This window comes from Pezoporus flaviventris, unplaced genomic scaffold (genome assembly GCF_033815535.1).
Source record: "Pezoporus flaviventris isolate CSIRO_AGI_PZ_B2104156 unplaced genomic scaffold, CSIRO_AGI_Pfla_v1 ptg000031l, whole genome shotgun sequence".
Classification (NCBI taxonomy): Eukaryota; Metazoa; Chordata; class Aves; order Psittaciformes; family Psittacidae; genus Pezoporus; species Pezoporus flaviventris.
In genome coordinates this window covers 64904559-64920463 of record NW_026892579.1, presented here as the reverse complement: position 1 = coordinate 64920463, position 15905 = coordinate 64904559, and the positions used below count along the sequence as shown (strand labels likewise).

General features: G+C 41.6%; 2 long non-coding RNA genes across 2 annotated transcripts in view; both read left to right on the top strand.

The window, feature by feature from the left end:
* Window positions 1-6859: 6859 nt before the first annotated feature.
* Window positions 6860-15905, top strand: part of LOC133273311 (uncharacterized) — a 28988-nt gene continuing 19942 nt past the window's right edge. The window contains exon 1 of the long non-coding RNA XR_009744733.1: window positions 6860-6936. This is a non-coding gene — a long non-coding RNA (uncharacterized LOC133273311). The remainder of the gene's footprint in view (window positions 6937-15905) is intronic.
* On the top strand, window positions 7492-14481 carry LOC133273310 (uncharacterized). Its single transcript, XR_009744732.1, has 3 exons — window positions 7492-9522; window positions 10881-11044; window positions 14356-14481. It is a non-coding gene; the product is annotated as an uncharacterized LOC133273310 (long non-coding RNA).

The following is a 15905-nucleotide window of genomic DNA, read 5'->3' as shown; positions in this document are numbered from 1 at the left end:
AACTCAGAGACAGGCTGCTTGCTGCTCCTACAAGCTAAAAGGAGCTTAGCACATGGTCCAGCCCTTTGAGGAAGGCTCATGTTAGAAGAGAAGAGAAGGAAAGGGTGATAAAGGAATGAGCATTGTTCAAAGCAGGCATCTGATTCTCCTAGTTTTGACTTCAGAGCAAAGCAGACTGCATGGTCTGAACAGTGGGTGCAGCCCTGCTGTTCCCATGGCTCTGCCCCTCTTCTGCCTCCCCTCTGTGTATGGGGGGGCTAATAACACAACCAAGCAGACACTGCCTGCTCTCCCTGGGGGTCTGACAGGATAGCGAGTAGGAGCTGGATCTTCCACATACCAAAAGCAAAGGTTGGGTGGTAGGAAAGGGACAAGTGTGTGTGTATCCTTAGGGACAAGTGCGTGTATCCTTCCTTCTAAAGTTGTCTTAAAACATGGGGGGTTATGAAGAAACAGATTTGTGGATTTAAGACATTTCTGCTCCCTTCAGCACATGGCTCTATATTTGGGGCCCTAATTTGCAAAATCAATCACAGATCCACGTGCCAGTTAAGGGAAGAGATTTGACTCCAAAGATGCACGTTCTCAGCATGCTCTGTGATTATGACAAAGTATCTGGCAAAGAGCTTGAATCTCCTTGGTTTATAGGAACTGCAACACAAATCTCACGGGAAGCTGGATCAGGGTCTCATTTATTTGCAGCAGGAACTGTGCAGCAAAGCCCCTCCCACGTTTCATCTCCTATTGGAATTCTTTCTCTTTTTGTCTTACGGACTTTCCTCGTCCTCCGGTTGTAACCGTGTGCTGGGAGCACCGAGGGCTGCTGGAATGCACATGAACACGGCACAAAGACAGGGGCTGCACTGTGGAAAGGTCAGGCCAGCCTGTGGCACACAATGAGGAGCAGGCTGGGCAATGGAAATTTACAGCCCTTTAGCTGGGCTGCAGATCCCTTCTCCTGCAAGAACCGCTCGGCTCCTTCGGAAACATGATACCTGCTGAAGAGATTCAGTGTAGGAAAGACTGTGGTTGCAAGAGGCTGTATTTATTTGAGGAGAGGAGGAGAGTTTGGGGTTATCTACCAGATCCTTTTGGTAAAGGAAACTTGCTTTAATCACCCCAATCTAAATCTACTCCTTACAGCATCAGAATCTGCAAACATTTGTGGTTTACCACTGTTTGTTCACTGAAAACTGGCATGATTTTAAGCACGATAATTCAGCAGACAAATGATAGCACAATGAAAAAAGTGATCTACAGAAGCAGGAATGGGCTTTGTGAAGAGCTGGCTCCAGTCTTTATTCCTTTATGATGTATTGTATTGGAGCGTACATAGGCAGTTATGCAAGAACATTTGCTTGTAGCTATTTGTGTTTCATAAGGCTATGGAGTGGTGAACGCTAGTGTAAACCACTCATTCATCCACAAGCAAGGGCTGTTTGTCAAACAGCTTCGCTTACTGTACATGATATGGAATTCCTCTTTCTTCTCACACTAACTGCTCTTAGGAGGCACCCGTTCAATGCTGCTGAGTTTATTCCTACATGACATTCTGGTAAGCACTATGGCAAGATGTGGGTGAAGGGTCATGACAACAGGCCAGCTATTTAGCACAGATTCTCTGTAAACAAATCACTGAATTGTTTGGCCAGCGTGAAGTAATAATTCCCCAATGCGTTCTGAATGAATGAGCTCCAAAGCAGTTGCATTAATCAGTGGGAACCTCCAAAATGAAAAGGAAGTATAGAAAGAAAACCCTGTGAAAGGCATGTTACAGTTGGAGCTGGAGCTGTGGGTCATGCAGCAGGTTTGGGGGCTGGCTCTTTGGAAAGGATGGGGTTCACCTTACTGTAAACTGACTGTTGTTGCCTATATTTCAGTAGTGCCTTAAGGCTGAACTCTCATTCTAACAGGTCTTGCCCTGTGACAAGCATATTTTTCTGTCATGAAATGTATGTACTTTAATGAATACAATGTCCTTACTCCCATTTTGAGAGTGTGAGGAACTAAGGGTCAGACATACCAAGTGACTTGTAATCAGCATCATGAAGGGGTCTGATAGAAGCAAGCTCTGGGCTTTGCTCTGCTTCTTCAGCTGCAAGACCCTGTGCTTCCCTGCCCCTCTTCCTCTAGTTGGAAATGGTCATCCACAGCCATGTCATGTAGCTCAGAGGTGTAACTGCTGCGTGGGGTGCACAGATGCTAGGCATTTCTCACCGCATCTATACTTCTATACCCTCTATACAGCTATGCCTTCAGAAAATCAACCTGGAAAGTTACTTCCAGTGGAGAAAGACCTGATGGCATAGGCTGAGCTCTTTATTTAGACGACTTAGTAGTGAAGGGTTACATTTATCTATCCTTTTTCTTATTCTATCATTTGGCTTCTTCAGAAACACTTTCAAAGTGTTCACAAAATGGAGCTTTTGCCATAGTCAATACCAAAGACCTTCCTGCGAAGTATGTTAATTTAATTCCTGATAAATGTAGCTTTTCCTCTTTGCACACCTTGTAATGATCCATATGGTTCTTTAGCAAATACACAAGCTTAACCCACCCACCCCAATCTGTTCTCCCAGTGATGAATCTCTGCTAATTTACAGAGGCAGTGATAAGACATGGAAGGGATCAGGAACTTGCTGATCTTGGGAGCCCTGGGAGCCCTAAACCAGCAGTAATCTGTTCTTTCATGAACCTGAAAGTGGTGTGGCTGTTGTGCTTACATACACCCAATAATATTGACATATTTTATGGTGGTTTTAAATACCTGCATCTTTGTAGAAACTCTCTTACTAAAAAAGATAAGAGTTGGAGCAATCCAAAGTTTCAGTCAGACAGGGCACTTTGTCAGTTCAGAGTGATTTTAAAGTACAGGGCAACCACTATGGTTATAAGTCTGTGTAAAGTACATCGCTGAGGACTAAACTGTGATGCAGCAGACACAATTCAAACTACAGCAGTCTAAGTTATCACCACAGATGTGATTTACAGTGCTGAGCAGAGTAAGCTGATAGCAGACATTAAATTAAACCATATAGACAAGCTTTGGGAATATACTCCACAAATGTCTTGCAAACTATTGAAAAGTAGCATTTATCACTTGCTACTGTTTTACACCCCACTGCTTTGTGAGAAGCAGTGTGTTACTACTGAATCTAGGAAAGAATTACTTGACTCACTAATGACATCCTTATGCAATAACTGCCCCATTTCAAGCATGACTTCAATGCCTTTATACAATGCTTCTAATCTGCTGTTTACACAGACAGACAGCTTTAGACAGACCAGTTCAGGCTAATTTAAATGGCTACCCAGCTTTGTGGTAAAGGGAGCAAGAGAACTTTCAGACATCAATCCAGCTCCAGGCTTCTATATTCATGATCTGTGCTACCTGTGATTCTTGGCCTTAGGTCTTCCTCTTGAACTGCTCCATAAAATACCACAGTGGTAAAGTCTGTGAGTGACCACCAGCTGATCAAGCGGAAAAAGAGCTGAAACCAACTTCGCAGTCTTGTTTCTGACCATTTGAATGCATCCTGCCTGCTTGTCATGAGCTCTATCCCCATATCAGTGAGACAGATAAAAGTATTCTGAACTCAGTCTCTGTCCCCATTTACTTAGGTAAGTATCTAATCATACACATTTCCATGAAGGCTGAAGTAAAGACAACATTTAACACTTCATTGTGAAGCCTCAGTACACGCAGGGAAGTGTGCTATCTGAGAAACCCACAGGGCAAAAAATTCCAGGCCATTTAACCCCTTCAAGAAGCTTCCTTGCTGTGTGGGGAAGCCCATTCTCTCATGGACTTACATCATGTGGAAAGATAACTTTGTCCAGCAACCAGATGGCTAAAACACAATGAGCAGAATCTCCTTCTCCATCCTTCTCTTTTATGGGCCTGACATGCAAATTATTGTTTTATTTGAAAACCTGCTTCTCAGTTCTGGGCTGCCCTTGGCAGCATCACCACAAATCTACTGTAGTACAAGCTTACTACAGAAAGGTATGTCAGATTTGCAGCGTAGAACACTTAGAGGTGATACTGAAACATGCTGCTTAGCCGAATGCACAGCTCCCATCAATAAAGGTAGATGGGAGAATGATCTTTTGGTGCTCTTTAGAACCTTGGACAAGCTCTGAGAATGTTTGAAGGCAAAGTCTGTTTCTTAAAGCTTAAACAGTGCCAGATACCTTCAAGACAACACAAGAAATAAGCAGCATACTAATGAGTGTGACTTCCCTGGTTCTGAGCAGGCTCTGCATGCTGCCAGACACCATTTGTGACCTGTGTCACGACTGTTTCAATGGGGCTTCAGTTGCCAATATTAGCACAGGCTGCTCTCGGAGTAACTTGGATACTATCTGTGTACGTGAGGTTGTTTAGTGTGAGCCTGGCAGAGTGGTAACGACTCGCAGGGGTTTGTTTGTTTGTTTAGCTTTCCTTGGGATGGCAGAAGGTCATCCCTAGTAGTAACACTGCTGCTGCAGTTCACTTTACAACACTGTTTTGGCTATGGATTTTACTTAAAACCCATTCCTGGCCTATAAACAGCCACAGGTGAAAAAATATAACATACTGGTGCTGATTAGGAGTGCTCTGTGACCTACTTGGGAGAGGTGGAAGGGATTCACCACCAGTCTCAGCTGGAAACTGTAAAGACTGTGTTGAATTTATCTCCATAGTCAGTTATCTTCATAGTCAGAAATCTTGCATAGGGTAACAGATTGTCTGGAGGTAAAAAACTGTATGTATTTGGATGGAAGACTTCCAGCCTTTTAAACTGGGTCCCCACCTGAGGATAACCCACTCTTTGTATATTCTTACATATTACTGTATCAGGAGCTAATAAGTGTGATTTCATTTGAGTCAAAAATGAATACTTAACTCCAACTGTTTTTAAACAGTTAGTATATGTGCACTTGGAGCCAGGAACCTTGTAAACCAATGCAGATGTCTTCCTGTGTGATCACGTTTCAGGTTTATCTTCTTCCCTACCTACATCTCCTTAGTGCTTTAAGGATTTTAACACAGCAATATGAAAGACCCTGAAATTGAAAGTTGTTTCATAATCTTTGTGCTTCCTATAATAATATTGGTACACTATACTGGTAGCATACTAATGTAGTATTATGTTACAATACAATAGATTGTCCACTGGGCCTATTATGTCACAGTGTCTCCCATAATATTCTAAATGCCCTCAAACTCTGCACTCAGCACTGTGGTGACAGCAGGGCAGTGAAGGAGTTAGAGCAAGACTGGACATGCTCTGCATTGATAAACCCAACACAAAGGAAGAGACAGTAGCTCGGTTAGCTCTGCATGGCACTATGATGGGTCTGGGAAGCAGCAAAGCCTGGATTTCCTTTAGGTTTCTGGCTCTTCTTTAACTGTCAGTGCCTTTCTGTTAATTGTAGTATTTGGTACCCACACATCTATGGAGTTTGATGTTTGTATTGCATGCCAGCTTTTAATGAACCTAAAAACAGCTGCATCAAAATACAGTCACACAGGATTAAAGTCAGGTTTTGTATTATTTGTTGTTAGAGGACACCACAAAACGTTGTACTTGGATTTATAAAGAAATCCAAGCGGCTACCTGTGGGGCTGCACTGCCCCTCTCTTTTCAGCACAGGGCTGGTGTTCTGCAGCTCTCCAGTGTTCTCAGACATAGAGTAGCACAACATCCTCTGAGCAAATGCTTTAATAGGCAGGGAATCTGGTCCCTGCATTTTAACAGAGCTGGCTGACCGACCCGTGTCATCTTCTGTTGAGATTACTCATGCTTTTGGCAGAGTTCTCCTGAGCTGGCCATAAGGCAGGTGCAAATTAACACTGTAAAGTATTAACTTCAGCTCATTTTGTGACTGAAAAGCTGGACAGCCTTAATCTGAGCTCATGTCCATGTCCTTGCCTGAAATGATTTTGAGTTTGAGGTTAATAATGTGTGTATTTTGAAAGCACTGGATTAAAAGCACAATTATTGCAGCATTTTTATACCCGCATTGAAAATGGATCCCGTCACTTTGAAAAGAGAAAAACCTCTCACACCAAGGGATGTGACCCTAGAAGGTGTATTTGTGTGTAGTCAGATCCAAGTAAAATTCAATCCAAAGGGGCAACAGCCCAGGATGAAACCTGATGCTAATTGTACATAAATAGCAGACGGACTGTCTTATGACAGGCTGTAATCAATAAACATGCCTGTTGTGTCAAATCTGCATGTCAGGTATCCTTACTGGGACAAAGTGTTGGGCTGTTGTGTACACCTGGTGTCTCCTGGCTCTGCTGGTGATTTAGTGTTGTTATGGATTTATTCCTCACAGAGAATTAGTTTCTAGTTCTTTCCACCAAACCGAAGATCTGGACTGAGCAAATGAATTAAACACCGTTATGCAGATGCAACACACTGTATATATATACATATATATATATAGCTTTGCTCAAATAATTTATGTGCAGAAGTACATTCTTTGAACAAACCTTCCCCCCCCCCATAAGAAACTGAGGATCTTTTGTTTTGTCCAATTGGTACTCATTAGAACACTTTATAAACCTGGGGTTAACCTTGGTAGATACCATTCATGCTTCTTTTCTATGCACAATGTTACATGTCCAGAATTGTTCCAAAGGCCACATGAGTTTAGTAGATAAGATTTTTCTTCAACAGGGAGCAGTTTGGTGCTTTTTGTGATCACATCGCCAATACTACTTTAGGAATTTATTTGGTGGGTTTGGTATATAACAATTTCTTATTGTTTGTAGCCTCAATTTCTTGTAGCTCTAATACTAGAACTGCTTCTGGAACTTAATATGTAGATATTATCTTTTTTTATTAAAAAGGTGTTAAGCTATAAGACGACCAGCATGGGGAAGAAGTAGTATTTGTGGTGGCTCCAAAGAAAACAGGAGAACAAGAGTTAAAAGGAAAGGTATGTTAATGGCTATGGAATGCCAGATGTGTGATTTCATTCAAATGAAGAGGAGGAACTGACCTAAAGAAAAGGTGCCAAGAAGATGGGGAACTGAACTAGAGCCATAAAACATTCTGATAAAGAAAAGCTGGTGCTTGTGGATATATGAGAGTATGAGTGAGTAAAGTCTGTGTAGTCAGAGATTATTTTTATTAATAAATGCTATCTTCCTTTTTATAAGATCTCATAAACAATTTTGCTACCCTTCCTGGCATGTAAGAGGTCTTACAAATTGTCTGTTGTTATATATTTACCATATGAGCACATGTGTTTCTGTGGCTTGCAGGTAGAGAAGCACTTGCTGGTAGTTGGTACAAAATCAGCCAGTCACCTTGCTTTGGTTTCTTCTAGCATGCTAAGAGAAGCTGCTTGTCTACATCATATCACTTTACCACTGGATGAACCAGAGGTGTTGGCTCAGGAGCACTGAAGAACCTCAAATGCCTGCATGCAGGTTTAGAAGTGGCTTAGGAGGCAAGCTCTATTAAGAGGTGCTCCCCCATATACTAATTACTAACACTGCTCTACTTTGACTTTGGAGGATGCTTTTTGCATACTATGAGTTTGGGGATTGCTGTACATATCCAGTTCTCAGCTGACATCTAGGTTTGCATCCACTTCTGGCAGTAGCAAAAGTCATCAGTAATCAGTCTTGAGGTAGTGTAGGAGCTAATGTATTATTCTCTCAGAATATCCTATATTTTTCCCCTTTTCCCTGGTCTTGTTTTCCCCTTTTTCATGAGTGCCAGGTGAGGTTCATTCAAAACAGAGCACTGATGAGGGTCCCAGAAACCTGTAGCAGCTGCAGCGGCCCTTTGGCACTTTTGAGGAGGGTATAAATAAGGTTTGGAGGGTACAAATAAAGCTTGAAGGGTACTCTGATTTGGGCCAGGTAAGAAGTTATCTGGGATTGCAGGAATCCTTAGGGATTATCCAGCTAAATGTCTAGTTATTTGAGAAAAGCTTTTGTTCTCATTTATACCACCAGTTATAATTTTGCCTGCCAAATCCCTTGTTTAAGACTGAATTTACTATAATTTCTATATTAGATCTGTTTTCCATTTGAAATCATAAAGTACCAAAAGCAGTAATTTTCTTCCCTCTTTTATTCCAGGCAATGCTGCAGTCTCTTCCCTGGCCCTCTGAGGAACACCTCAAAGTGCAGTGCTCCACATCAGGCTTCATTCATGACTTCTTTTTTCTTCTAACCAGAGAATCCCTAAGCTGTATTTCCTCACTTCCCTTCTCTCAATAGGCCATTTTCCTTTCTCACCTTCTCACATTACTGTCCTGGCATTCTCTTGCATGTGATATTTATATAGTTCTTAGCTGTAAATGGATTTCTTCTGGACCTTGATGGTCTGGGAGTTGCGTTACACTTCAAGGTGACTTTCTTTGTAGTTACAGCTGTGATCTGTCTGCTGGCAGCAGAGAAGTCCAAGCTCTACCCTGTTATTGTCATTTGATGCATTTTCCCTCTGGACTAAGGAAAAGAATTCCCTTGGAACAAATTGTTATTCTTGGCCTAAAATCATCTGACAGTTTCTGATGATCACATTGTGATCCACCTCTTTCATCCAAACACATGAAGAAATCATGTTTCCAGCTTGAAACTGTTAGTGCTTGGTTTTTGGTCTTCTGGGATTGTCAGGATCTCGCCTTTGCTTCTGGAATGAAATCCTGATCTAATCCTGAAAAAGGAGTCCAGATTAAACTGACGTGTAACTTGCTTGTAAAGCTTTCCCTTTTCACATGATAACCTGATTAGAACTGAGGCAGTGTTTTATATTACCCACATAGAAGAGATTTATGCCAGGTTCTTGCCTCATGGTGTGTTGATTCAGACTTTTGTGCAGTGTTAGTTAAATAAACATGAGTGCATCTTGATATGGTTATTTGGGCAGTCACTTGATCCTCTGTTTCAGCATTATTAATACTTCACTAGCAAGGAACCTCTTTCTAAAGACTTGGAGGCTTCATTTATTTGGATAAACATATAATATTTCACATCCTTTCCAAAGAGCAGTAAGAATGTTTTTCTTGGGAAATGTCTCATTCTCTTTCTTTATGGACTGTCCTGAATGATGAGGGAATTACGGCAAGACTCTGCAGATCAGTCTCAGTTCACTGCATAAACTTACCTGTGCTAGTGAAGAGGAAGGCTTGGTGTCCTAGGGATGTTCATTCTCTCTAGAAAAGATGGGTTTGCTTTAAAGATTTAAAGTAATATAATTAAGTTGGTTTAAAGAAAGAATTTGGTTTTGTACCTTGGATAAGCGGCAGGCATTTTAATTCAGATCCCTCTGCAACACAAACATGATACTTGGAGCAGGGGAAGGATCAAAACTGCATTAACGTAATCCCGATGATGTGGAGGATAGTACAATTTGTAGCTGATGACTTCTGAGAGTACTTCTTCACATTGTGTTGTTTGATGAACTTATCTTGTCTCTCAATTTCTTTATCTGGACAATAGACCACAGTGAAGACTATTTTAGTGGCGTTACTGAAGGTGAGGAACCTGACCTATGATGCCTGAAACTTGTAATTATCATCTTTGCTAAAGTCACAACAGAACTATCCCATCTTATTTTCTCACCTATGAGAGATGAGAATCCTCTGCTCGGGGGAGTGGGATACAATAGTGGTACCGCTCCATGCAGTGGAAAAGAATTCCACAAGATCCAGACAGACTTTGTGTGTGCGTGTTTCTTGTCGAGGCCAGTGGTATGGGTGTGCCTCCCCCATGTCCTTTTATTGCACACATTGTCAAGTTTTCAAGGCAAGGACAGGGTATTTGGAAACTGCCTGGTGTATGTGGATATTACTGGGAAGAACAGGGAAAAAAAGGATTTCTTTTTTAGCATGAAGCAAAATCCCATTATATTTGTGTTGGAAAGTGATGACCAAGTTGAAATACGCTTACATCCGACCTAGGGTCTGAAAGCCATCACTGGTGTTAAACCTTAAATAGATTACATGCTGCTGAATTCAGCCTTCAGGGAAAATGACTGGGAGGTTGGGGCCTGTTGGCCCAGAACGAAACAGAGCACAATGAAGTTTTCAACATCTTCCCCTTAGCCCTCAAGGCTCCAAATCCTGTGAAAAGGTTTGGTTTTGCTGAGTGATGGGTGTGATGATACTGCACTCACTGCTCTTAGTGCTAGCATTGGGATAAGACTGGGAAATGGAAGGGAATCAGAGTCCCGAGGATCTCCTGGGTCTCCTTCTCTGCAGTAGTAAGAAGGACAAGGAGCATTCTATTGCTCAGTGTGAGCTGCAAATGTACACATGGCTGGAGCTACAGCTATACGAATGCCCTTGGAGCACGCAAGATGTGTGGCCTTATTTTTACCTCTTGTTGTGTGCTACCTTTGACCTCCTGCATTCTCTTAGGTAAAGCAGACCTCTGATTTCCATTCTCTTCTGCTCCCTGTAGAACTGGAACACACGCTCCATTAGCTACTTTAAAAGTAGGTTAGGGGGTTGTCTGCTGCTTGAACATCAAAATAATGTTGTGACCTAGTAGGTGAAGTGGGTTTTGAGGCAATTGTGTCATTCCATGTATTTCTTGTGGAATAGATGTACTTGGTGTCATCAGCTGCTTGGATCTTCCTTCTCTGGTAGATTATCTGTTACAAGGTTAGGGCCTTGCACAGCATTGAGAATGTAGACGGGTAATAACAACTGTGATAGCGCTGTAGTGCTTATGCCACCCAGCTTTAAATGTTGCTGCTTGTTCATATTATCCTGCAATTCATTTACTTTGCTCTTTTGCTTGACTCAGAGCAGCATAGCTCTGACACAATTGTTTGCATCTCGGCCAGGGTAAGAAACAAGTATTTTCAGATGTCACCAGCCAACACAGTTCATCCAAATCTTAACACCTAGGCCCCTCACAGATCCTTCTGCTGGCAATAAGGGCAATTCTGGATGCTGTTACCCTGCTTTGCATGCGGTGAGGGGAATGAGTGTAGAGGGTTTTTTGGACCTGAAAATGGGGTGTTGTGATGAAGATTACTGATTCCCACAGGAGTGGTGATGGCACAAGGGAAGTGCATTCATGGTAAAGACAGAACTACAGAATTTCCGCTCTCCTTTTTGTAGGTTGGAGTTACTGGGGTTTGAGCCTTCTCTTGCAATTGGGTTATTATCAATATAGGAAAAGCAACATTGAAGGTTGGACTTGATGATCTTAAATGGCCTTTTCCAGCCTAGTTGGTTCTATGAGTCTATAATTACTTTTGTCAAAACAGGTGCAGTCTGTTGCTAGCTCTTCATTTATAGACAAGTCTATGGTGAAAGAACAAGTGAATTTGTGGTGTGTCAACTCTAAATCCTTCTGCTTTAGTTCTTTTCAAAGAGCATGCAAAGGGTACAAGAGAATAAAGTTCAGTGGAGGGAAAAATATACTGATGGCGTGAGGTGTCCTTTATACATACATATGACTGTTGGCATGAAGTGTCCTCTATACATATATAAGACTGTATTAACTGCCTGATGGTTTATTTACCTTTTCTGTGATTTTAAGAGTTGGCCTGCAAGCCTCATGAGAAGTTTACTTTCACATGGAGAACTGGAGCACATGTAGTTTATAAATGTATTTCATAACATGAATTGTTGGTTCACTCCAGGTCTTTTTACTAGTAGTAGTTTTTGGCTTCAGTTTTCTTGTGGTAACAGATATGTCACTCTGAAATGACTAAGGGCATTGAATGTTGTTTCCCAGACAGTGAAGGACAAATCAAAATGCAGTATGAACAGGCACACCCAGTGTTGCATATCTGTGATCATTACATACAGGGCTTTGCTCTTGGGAACGTACTCAGAGGCAGAGTATTGTTTCCAACACCAGCACATTCTGTTGTGACCAGAACTGGATGTAAATTTGTCAGTATTTCCCACTCCTAATATCTTTTAGTTAAACAGTGGTTAAAGGAACATATACACACAGCAAATTCTGCTGGTGTTGCAGAAATTGCACACGTAAGGATATTTGTTTTAATGATCATTCACAGCTTGAGGCCTTATGAAGTTCCTTGCTCAGGTGCTGAGCACCCTTGTTTCTCCATGAAGCCAGTGCAGGACTGGAGGCTGAATGAGCACTGCCCTAATTCATGTAAAAGCACCAGTTCTCTTGCCTGGGTTCCAGTTCAGACTCCCATATGGGTGCCCTGGCACCTGAGAACCAGTTGTTGGAGCTGCTGTGGTCCCTGTCCCATGCCAGGTCTCCCACATAGCCAGGCTGATCCCCTTGAGCAAAGAGCATCGTGGGACATGCCTGTGGTGGTGTTCTGAGCTTAAACCTTTAAATATCTGTGTGTAACTGGATTTCATATCACTTAAATATATATATATTTCTTCCTCCTGTTTTATTTTGTCAAAGGCCCAGTTAAAACTGCCATTCAGTGGTCACATATTGAGATGCATTTAGGCACAGAAAGACACCGCAGGTTTCAGAAGTACTTACTATTTAGAATACAATGTTTTCCCACATCCAAGTCTCTTCTCTGTGCCACATAAAACAACCCCTGCTGAGAGAAAAGAGCAGATGGATTCAAGTGCTTTATACCAGCGACTTTCTCACTCCTTAGCCGACGTTTAGCTGAAGTGTGTGAGGCTCTTAGAACTTGCTCTCAATTTCAGCTCAGTAATTCATTGTTTTCTTTCCCTGGTCTTCAGAAATCATGAAGAGAAAGCACATAATATGTTTGTAATTCAAGTACCACTCTCTAGTCCTACTCCTTTTAGCAAGATTGACAAGAAAACTGCTATTTAGATCATGGAGGAGCTCTCAAATTCATTGAAGGTGCCATGCAGGGATACTCTCTGCGTTTACTCAGCAGCACTTTTTGCTTCTGAGCATCAAAATGAATCCTTAGCAGAAAAGAATGACATTTGTCTGTGACAAATGCAAACCTGAAATCTTTCAGTGTTATGTCTAGAACTGGGAGGTAACTTTATTCACTGTACAGACCACGTTTAGTTAATTTAAATCTTTCACAGCTCTTTTAGGATGTGACATTTTAGGTTTCCTATATAGGTCATCAGTATAGCTTATAGATGATGAGGAAGACTGAAGGCTCTGATTTACAGTGTGAATTCGCTCGCTGCTACACTACTATGGTATCTGACATTACAAGGCAAAGAAGTTAAACACTTGTAAGGAAAGATTGCTTATAGAACTGAAGAAAACACTGGCAGACATTTCCTTTCCCTGCACGTGGGTGTGTCTGACAGATGCACATTTGCCATATTCATATCCATCAAGATGATTAATTGCAGTGCTTTGATGAATCCTAGTGTGACCAGAGATAATAAGTCTTTGTAAATATTACCAGGTTTCGGGTGGGGTTTTTGTTATTATTGGGCTAACCATATTAAGAGTTCACATTAAAGCTGCAGTTCCTGGAATTTGGTGATTTAATTACTTTATATTTTCTCAAACCATGTACCTGGCATTTGTTATAGAATTATAGTGTAGAAATGGGAGTGAGAAGGATGAGGGGTATCTGAGAATGGGACAGAAGTGTGAATGTGAGCTTTTATGAAGGAAATGAGGGGGAACTTCAGAGCATTGATTGAAAATGGATGAATTAGAACTGATAGATTTGTTGACTCTTGGAGGGAGTTAGAAGCTGAATTGATGCAATAAAGGAATCTGACCAGGTATTTAATTATTAGTCTGCTGACATAAAATCTCTGGTTTTCTAGGCCTATAACTCTAATAACACAAACAAAAATAAATGTAGGTTCAATTATTTAGCCTCTAAAGCCACATTAGATTAAATGGGTTATTCTGTAAGTGTTCTGTTTCAGCAGACACCTCCGAGGTATGTGTTAATTGAATCTATCTTGCTCCTTTCATGTGGATCATTGACGGAGTAGGCAATAGGAAATGGTGCATTAAGGAATACATCTTGTCCTTTTATAGTGACAATATCTGTAAACAGTAATGCATCTGTACAGAAATGGGCAGTATTAATAATTCATGAAGCATTTTCAGCCTTCTAACTCTTCTAACACTAGAATAAACTTGATGGCTGATCACAATCTTGTTTGCCCAAGGAAATGGTAAATCCCCCATTCCTGGCAGTGTTCAAGGCCAGGTTGGACTGGGCTTGGAGCAAGCTGGTCTAGTGGAAGTTGTCCCTGTCCTTGGCAGGGGGTTGGAACTTTATGATCTTTCAGGTCCTTTCCACCCCAAACCATTCTGTGATTCTATGGTAAGATAAGGCCTTACACAGCCAGAGAACTGCCTACAAAATAGCCCATTTAGCACTATCATTAATTTGGGAGTGTCATTTTTATGGTCAACAGACACTGATCTCAGGCTGATTCTCTTCTCTGTTATGCATTCTGATTCCTCACTTGCAGGGCTGCTGATTCATGTGCAGCTGTGCAGTAACTTGGACCACCCCTTAGACTGAGTCCCCTGAAAAGCGCTTCTCTTAAGGAGGGCTTATGTTGCAGCTGAATCAGTAAGCCAGCCGGTGTCATAGACACACAACTGCATAAGTCAACAGAAAGGTGAGGGCAAGAATGGTTGATTAAAGGTAATGAAGACTTCATGGTATTTTGTTGAGGGGGGACTTTTGGATACTTGCTCTGCTTGTCCCATAGTAACAACAGCAAACCATCAGAAGACAGGGATTTAGAGAAATTCCAAGATTCAGGTTTGAATCAGCTCACCAATTTGCCCACTAATGCTTTATTGCATGTAAAACATCCTCAGTGCCTCTTTGCTACAACTCAAAAGTAGGCTCCTGTGACGTGTATCATGTCACTAAGAACATGCAGGGTTGTAGGCTCCTGTGACAGATGTTGGCACAGACAGCCAGCCTGTCCATCTGAAACACTTTAAAGGATCTGGGCTTTAAGGCTTAATTGTATTACTATGTTATAGTAAAGCCTTTGTGCAAAGCTGTCACCTCCAGTGGACTGTAGGAGTTCAAACGGATTTGAATGACTACAAAGGTTTAAGGTTGGAACAGCTGCTGTGAAGTTGGGTGATGTCACACTGCGCAGTTTGAATCTGCAACCCTGACTTGTGATTAGAACATTTTTCCTACTAAAAATCACACTGAGCCAGTAAGAGAACAAAAAATTCCTCTGTCGTTCCCAGGGAAGTTTGTTAAGGTCCCTCAGTGATTCCAAAGTACAAATTCCACTGAGAGCCACATCTGAGCTTTCAGAAATCTCTTAAAGGTTTGTACTATTTAAGCTTTTCAGGGAAGCTGTGAGTGCCTCACTAAAGAACTGCTGATCTGTTATAGAGAAACTATTTCATCAAGAGTCAAGACTGAGACAATCGAGTAGCAGTCCCTTTTCACCCCCGTTGTAGTGTGACTACTGACATTTAATAAAGTTAAACTCTCACCATTATTGTGCTGGTGACTGTTTCAGCTGAAACACCAGTTGCTTCTAAAACTGGAGAACTAAATAATCTTATCCTAATCTGATCCCTCTGGCTTTTTACATACCCCGTTACCCTCTGCACATTGCTGGGATCTTCTAGTAGAAATAGGTATCTACTGAAGTTACAGAACTTTTATACAGGAAGAAATATTCTGCTTTATATTTTAATCTTTAATCTACCTTGTTGTTGAACTTTAGTTGTCAGCAGAACTTAAGCTGCCTTGCTGTTGACTTGAAGATCTGTGCCTTTGCAAAAAGGCAACTGTGTTAACGGCTTAGCACGTCTTACAAACTAACACTTAACTTTCCCCTTCTTTGCTTGCAGCAGCAATGTCAGTAATTGCAGTCTAGTAAAGCTGCATGGAAAATTATATTCAGTGCAGCCATTTGGAAAAGATCCATTTCCTTGCAAAACAGATCATATAGCTCTACATATCCAGGCAGAAAGTACTGCTCTAGAACGATCCGTCACAGCTCCGAGGAAAGGTTTTGGTGTGGTCATAGACTCA